This window comes from Eulemur rufifrons, chromosome 19, assembly GCF_041146395.1.
Source record: "Eulemur rufifrons isolate Redbay chromosome 19, OSU_ERuf_1, whole genome shotgun sequence".
Classification (NCBI taxonomy): Eukaryota; Metazoa; Chordata; class Mammalia; order Primates; family Lemuridae; genus Eulemur; species Eulemur rufifrons.
Genome location: NC_091001.1, coordinates 5,737,465 through 5,744,964, shown reverse-complemented (window position 1 = coordinate 5,744,964; position 7,500 = coordinate 5,737,465).

Below are 7,500 nucleotides of genomic sequence, written 5' to 3'. Positions count from 1 at the left end.
GGTTAGATTTAGGGTTAGATCTAGGCGTTAGAGTAAGGGCTACCGTTAGGTTTAAGAGATAGGATTAGGTTTAATGCTTAGGATTAGGGTTAGGGTTTGGGGTTAAAGTAAGTGTTACGGGTTGGGCTTAAGGATCCAAGGTTAGGGTTATTTTTAGCTGTAGTGTTAGGGTTAGGGATAAGGGATCCCATCAGCATTAAGGGTCTTCCTTACTGTAGGGTTAAGGGTTAGGCTTAGAGTTAAAGTTTAAGGTTAGGGTCAGTGTTAAGATTTAGGGGGAGGGTTAACGGTTAGGGTAAAGGTTCAGTGTTAGGGTTAGGGATTAGTGATTAGTGTTTTTGGTTAGTGTTAGGGTTAGCGGTTAGGAGTTAGTGTTTTATGAAGGGGTATGGTTAGAATTAGGATTGGGGTTAGAGTTAGGGTGAGGTATAGGGGTTAGGTTTAGGGGTTAGTTTTAGGGTAAAAGGATAGGATTAGGGTTACGGGTTGGGCTTAGGTTTAGGGTTAAACTTTACTGCTAGGGTTAGGGATAGGGTTCAGGGTTAGCTTTAGGGGTGCTGGTTAGGGTTAGGTGTTAGGTTAGTGTCAGGGTTAGGTCTAGTCGTGAGGGTAAGGTTTAGGGTTAGCTTTAAGAGCTAGGGTTAGGTTTAATGGTTAGGATTAGGATTAGGGTTAAGGGTTAGGGTTAGGCTTAGGGGTTAGGGTGAAGGGTTAGGGTCAAGGGTTAGGGTTTTTGTTAGGCATAGCGTTGGGGTTAGAAGTAAGGGTTACTGTCAGTGTTAGGGTTGTAGGTAGGGTTACAGTTAGGGTTACCGGTTTAGAATTAGGGTTAGCGATTAGGTGTCACAGTGATGACTAGGAGGTAGGGTTAGAATTATGGGATAGGGGTTGTTCTCAGGAAATGGGTTATGCATTAACGTTAGGATAAGAGGTTAAAGTTAGGCGCACGGTGAGGTTTACGTGTTAAGGGGAGAAATAGGAACAGGGTTGGGTGTTATGTTCAGGGTTAGGGTTATCTGTTAAAGGTATTGTTTATGCTTAGCGCACGGGCCCTGTCTGCATTGGGCGGGTGGGGGGAGTTTAGGGGGCTGGGATTGTACCCGGGAACCCACTCTATCATACTCTGGGTATGGGCCCGTGCTTTTCATGCAGGACGCAGTGGTAGAGCCTCCTTTCACGCATGGCATGGGAAGATTGCAGGCTTTCTAAACTTTAAGAAAGCAAGAAGTCTGAGAATTAGATTTAGGGTTAGGATTCTGGTTAGGGTTAAGGATGAAGTTTAGTGTTAGGGTGAGGACTTAGGGTTAGGGATTAGGGTTAGGGTTAAAGGTTACTCTTAGGTTTAACGGTTACACTTTGTTTTAGGGTTGAGGTTTACGGTTAGGGTTAAGATGAGGGGTTAGGGTTTGGTACAGGGTTAGGGTTAAGTGTTAGGTTTAGGGTTGAAGATTAGGATTAGGGTTAGTATTAAAGGTTAGCGTGAGACTTAACGCTTAGCGTTAAGGTTAAGAGTTACGGTTTAGGGTTAGGGTTAGGGTTAGTTTTAGGGTTAGAGTTATGTGCTATGGTTTGTGTTAGAGGTTAGGGTTAGGTTTACTGGTCACGGTTAGGGTTATGTTTAGGGGGTAGCATTAGGGTTAGGGTTAGGGTTAAGTGATAGGATTAGGGATAAGTGTTGGGCTTAGGGTTAGGTTTAGTGTTAGGGATAGCATTAAGGATTAGGGTTAGGGTCAGGGTTAAATGCTTGGGTGCGGGTAATGGTTAGGGTCAGGGTTAAGGTTCACGGATAGGGTTAGTGTTAAGGGTTACGGGTAGGTTTAGGGTTCAGGGTTAGTGTTAGCATTAGTGCTTAAGGGTAGGATTAGGTGGTAGGTTAGATTTAGGGTTAGATCTAGGCGTTAGGGTAAGGTCTAGCGTTAGGGTTAAAAGATAGGTTTAGGTTTAATGCTTAGGATTAGGGTTAGGGTTTGGGGTTAAAGTAAGTGTTAGGGCTTCGGTTTAAGGATCCAAGGTTAGGGTTATTTTTAGCTGTAGTGTTAGGGTTAGGGATAAGGGATCCCATTAGCATTAAGGGTCTTCCTTCCTGTAGGGTTAAGGGTTAGGCTTAGAGTTAAAGGTTAAGGTTAGGGTCAGTGTTAAGGTTTAGGGTGAGGGTTAACGGTTAGGGTAAAGGTTAAGCGTTAGGGTTAGGGAATAGTGATTAGGGTTTTTGGTTAGTGTTAGGGTTAGCGGTTAGGAGTTAGTGTTTTATGAAGGGGTATGGTTAGAATTAGGATTGGGGTTAGAGTTAGGGTGAGGTATAGGGCTTAGGTTTAGGGGTTAGTTTTAGGGTAAAAGGATAGGATTAGCGTTACGGGTTGGGCTTAGGTTTAGGGTTAAAGTTTACTTCTAGGGTTAGGGATAGGGTTCAGGGTTAGCTTTAGGGGTTCTGGTTAGGGTTAGGTGTTCGGTTAGTGTCAGGGTTAGGTCTAGTCGTGAGGGTAAGGTTTAGGGTTAGCTTTAAGAGCTAGGGTTCGGTTTAATGGTTAGGATTAGGATTAGGGTTAAGGGTTAGGTTAAGGCTTAGGGGTTAGGGTGAAGGGTTAGGGTCAAGGGTTAGGGTTTTTGTTAGGCATAGCGTTGGGGTTAGAAGTAAGGGTTACTGTCAGTGTTAGGGTTGTAGGTAGGGTTACGATTATGGTTAGCGGTTTAGAATTAGGGTCAGGGATTAGGTGTCACAGTGATGACTAGGAGATAAGGTTACAATTATGGGATAGGGGTTGTTCTCAGGAAATGGGTTATGCATTAACGTTAGGATAGGAGGTTAAAGTTCGGCGCACGGGGAGGTTTCCGTGTTAAGGGGAGAAATAGGAACAGGGTTGGGAGTTATGTTCAGGGTTAGGGTTATCTGTTAAAGGTATTGTTTATGCTTAGCGCACGGGCCCTGTCTGCATTAAGCGGGCGGGGGGAGTTTAGGGGGCTGGGTTTGTACCCGGGAACCCACTCTATCATACTCTGGGTATGGGCCCGTGGGTTTCATGCAGGACACAGTGGTAGAGCCTCCTTTCACCCAAGCATGGGAAGATGGCAGGCTTTTTAAACTCTAAGAAAGTAAGAAGTGTGAGAATGAGATTTAGGGTTGGATTATGGTTAGGGTTAAGGATGAAGTTTAGTGTTAGGGTGAGGGCTTAGGGTTAGGGATTAGGGTTAGGGTTAAAGGTTACTCTTAGGTTTAACGGTTACACTTTGGTTTAGGGTTGAGGTTTACGGTTAGGGTTAAGATGAGGGGTTAGCTTTTGGTACAGGGTTAGGGTTAAGTGTTAGGTTTAGGGTTGAAGATTAGGATTAGAGTTAGGATTAAAAGTTAGCGTGAGAGTTAACGCTTAGGGTTAAGGTTAAGAGTTAGGGTTTAGGGTTAGGGTTAGTTTTAGGGTTAGAGTTATGTGCTATGGTTTGTGTTAGAGGTTAGGGTTAGGTTTACTGGTCACGGTTAGGGTTACGTTTAGGGGGTAGCATTAGGGTTAGGGTTAGGATTAAGGGATAGGATTAGGGATAAGTGTTGGGCTTAGGGTTAGGGTTTAGTGTTAGGTTTAGCATTAAGGATTAGGGTTAGGGTCAGGGTTAAATGCTTGGGTGCGGGCAATGGTTAGGGTCAGGGTTAAGGTTTACGGATAGGGTTAGTGTTAAGGGTTACGGGTAGGTTTAGGGTTCAGGGTTAGAGTTAGCATTAGGGCTTAAGGTTAGGATTAGGCGGTAGGTTAGATTTAGGGATAGATCTAGGCGTTAGGGTAAGGGCTAGCGTTAGGGTTAAGAGATAGGGTTAGGTTTAATGCTTAGGATTAGGGTTAGGGTTTGGGGTTAAAGTAAGTGTTAGGGGTTAGGTTTAAGGATCCAAGGTTAGGGTTATTTTTAGCTGTAGTGTTAGGGTTAGGGATAAGGGATCCCATTAGCATTAAGGGTCTTCCTTACTGTAGGGTTAAGGGTTAGGCTTAGAGTTAAAGGTTAAGGTTAGAGTAAGTGTTAAGATTTAGGGTGAGGGTTAACGGTTAGGGTAAAGGTTAAGCGTTAGGGTTAGGGATTAGTGATTAGGGATTTTGGTTAGGGTTAGGGTTAGCGGTTAGGAGTTAGTGTTTTATGAAGGGGTATGGTTAGAATTAGGATTGGGGCTAGAGTTAGGGTGAGGTATAGGTGTTAGGTTTAGGGATTAGTTTTAGGGTAAAAGGATAGGATTAGGGTTACGGGTTGGGCTTAGGTTTAGGGTTAAAATTTACTGCTTGGGTTAGGGATAGGGTTCAGGGTTAGCTTTAGGGGTTCTGTTAGGGTTAGGTGTTAGGTTAGTGTCAGGGTTAGGTCTAGTCGTGAGGGTAAGGTTTAGGGTTAGCTTTAAGAGCTAGGGTTAGGTTTAATGGTTAGGATTAGGATTAGGGTTAAGGGTTAGGGTTAGGCTTAGGGGTTAGGGTGAAGGTTTAGGGTCAAGGGTTAGGGTTTTTGTTAGGCATAGCGTTGGGGTTAGAAGTAAGGGTTACTGTCAGTGTTAGGGTTGTAGGTAGGGTTACAGTTAGGGTTAGCAGTTTAGAATTAGGGTTAGCGATTAGGTGTCACAGTGATGACTAGGAGATAGGGTTAGAATTATGGGATAGGGGTTGTTCTCAGGAAATGGGTTATGCATTAACGTTAGGATAAGAGGTTAAAGTTAGGCGCACGGTGAGGTTTACGTGTTAAGGGGAGAAATAGGAACAGGGTTGGGTGTTATGTTCAGGGTTAGGGTTATCTGTTAAAGGTATTGTTTATGCTTAGCGCACGGGCCCTGTCTGCATTAGGTGGGCGGGAGGAGTTTAGGGGGCTTGGATTGTACCTGGGAACCCACTCTAACATACTCTGGGTATGGGACCGTGGGTTTCATGCAGGACACAGTGGCAGAGCCTCCTTTCACGCATGGCATGGGAGGATTGCAGGCTTTCTAAACTCTAAGAAAGCAAGAAGTCTGAGAATTAGATTTACGGTTAGGATTTTGGTTAGGGTTAAGGATGAAGTTTAGTGTTAGGGTGAGGGCTTAGGGTTAGGGATTAGGGTTAGGGTTAAAGGTTACTCTTAAGTTTAACGGTTACACTTTGGTTTAGGGTTGAGGTTTACGGTTAGGGTTAAGATGACGGGTTAGGGTTAGGTACAGGGTTAGGGTTAAGTGTTAGGTTTAGGGTTGAAGATTAGGATTAGGGTTAGGATTAAAGGTTAGCGTGAGAGTTAACGCTTAGGGTTAAGGTTAAGTGGTAGGGTTTAGGGTTAGGGTTAGGGTTAGGGTTAGTTTTAGGGTTAGAGTTATGTGCTATGGTTTGTGTTAGAGGTTAAGGTTAGGTTTACTGGTCACGGTGAGGGTTACGTTTAGGGGTTAGCTTTAGGGTTAGGGTTAAGGGATAGGATTAGGGTTAAGTGTTGGACTTAGGGTTAGGGTTTAGTGTTAGGGTTAGCATTAAGGATTAGGGGTTGAATCAGGGTTAAACGCTTGGGTGCGGGTAATGGTTAGGGTCAGGGTTAAGGTTCAAGGATAGGGTTAGTGTTAAGGGTTACGGGTAGGTTTAGGGTTCAGGGTTAGAGTTAGCATTAGGGCTTAAGGTTAGGATTATGCGGTAGGTTAGATTTAGGGTTAGATCTAGGCATTAGGGTAAGGGCTAGCGTTAGGGTTAAGAGATAGGGTTAGGTTTAATGCTTAGGATTAGGGTTAGGGTTTGGGGTGAAAGTAAGTGTTAGGGATTAGGTTTAAGGATCCAAGGTTAGGGTTATTTTTAGCTGTAGTGTTAGGGTTAGGGATAAGGGATCCCATTAGCATTAAGGGTCTTCCTTCCTGTAGGGTTAAGGGTTAGGCATAGAGTTAAAGGTTAAGGTTAGGGTCAGTGTTAAGATTTAGGGTGAGGGTTAATGGTTAGGGTAAAGGTTAAGCGTTAGGGTTAGGGATTAGTGATTAGGGTTTTTGGTTAGTGTTAGGGTTAGCGGTTAGGAGTTAGTGTTTTATGAAGGGGTATGGTTAGAATTAGGATTGGGGTTAGAGTTAGGGTGAGATATAGGGGTTAGGTTTAGGGGTTAGTTTTAGGGTAAAAGGATAGGATTAGGGTTACGGGTTGGGCTTAGGTTTAGGGTTAAAGTTTACTGCTAGGGTTAGGGATAGGGTTCAGGGTTAGCTTTAGGGGTTCTGGTTAGGGTTAGGTGTTAGGTTAGTGTCAGGGTTAGGTCTAGTCGTGAGGGTAAGGTTTAGGGTTAGCTTTTAGAGCTAGGGTTAGGTTTAATGGTTAGGATTAGGATTAGGGTTAAGGGTTAGGGTAAGGCTTAGGGGTTAGGGTGAAGGGTTAGGGTCAATGGTTAGGGTTTTTGTTAGGCATAGCGTTGGGGTTAGAAGTAAGGGTTACTGTCAGTGTTAGGGTTGTAGGTAGGGTTACGGTTAGGGTTAGCGGTTTAGAATTAGGGTTAGGGATTAGGTGTCACAGTGATGACTAGGAGATAGGGTTAGAATTATGGGATAGGGGTTGTTCTCAGGAAATGGGTTATGCATTAACGTTAGGATAAGAGGTTAAAGTTAGGCGCACGGTGAGGTTTACGTGTTAAGGGGAGAAATAGGAACAGGGTTGGGTGTTATGTTCAGGGTTAGGGTTATCTGTTAAAGGTATTGTTTATGCTTAGCGCACGGGCCCTGTCTGCATTAGGTGGGCGGGGGGAGTTTAGGGGGCTGGGATTGTACCCGGGAACCCACTCTATCATATTCTGGGTATGGGCCCGTGGGTTTCATGCAGGACACAGTGGTAGAGCCTCCTTTCACGCATGGCATGGGAGGATTGCAGGCTTTCTAAACTCTAAGAAAGCAAGAAGTCTGAGAATTAGATTTAGGGTTAGGATTTTGGTTAGGGTTAAGGATGAAGTTTAGTGTTAGGGTGAGGGCTTAGGGTTAGGGATTAGGGTTAGGGTTAAAGGTTACTCTTAAGTTTAACGGTTACACTTTGGTTTAGGGTTGAGGTTTACGGTTAGGGTTAAGATCAGGGGTTAGGGTTAGGGTTAGGGTTAAGTGTTAGGTTTAGGGTTGAAGATTATGATTAGGGTTATGATTAAAGGATAGCGTGAGAGTTAACGCTTAGGTTTAAGATTATGAGTTAGGCTTTAGGGTTAGGGTTAGGGTTAGGGTTAGTATTAGGGTTAGGGTTATGTGCTATGGTTTGTGTTAGAGGTTAGGGTTAGGTTTACTGGTCACGGTTAGGGTTACGTTTAGGGGGTAGCATTAGGGTTAGGGTTAGGGTTAAGGGATAGGATTAGGGTTAAGTGTTGGGCTTAGGGTTAGGGTTTAGTGTTAGGGTTAGCATTAAGGATTAGGGTTAGGGTCAGGGTTAAATGCTTGGGTGCGGGTAATGGTTAGGTTCAGGGTTAAGGTTCACGGATGGGGTTAGTGTTAATGGTTACGGGTAGGTTTAGGGTTCAGGGTTAGTGTTAGCATTAGTGCTTAAGGTTAGGAATAGGCGTTAGGTTAGATTTAGGGTTAGATCT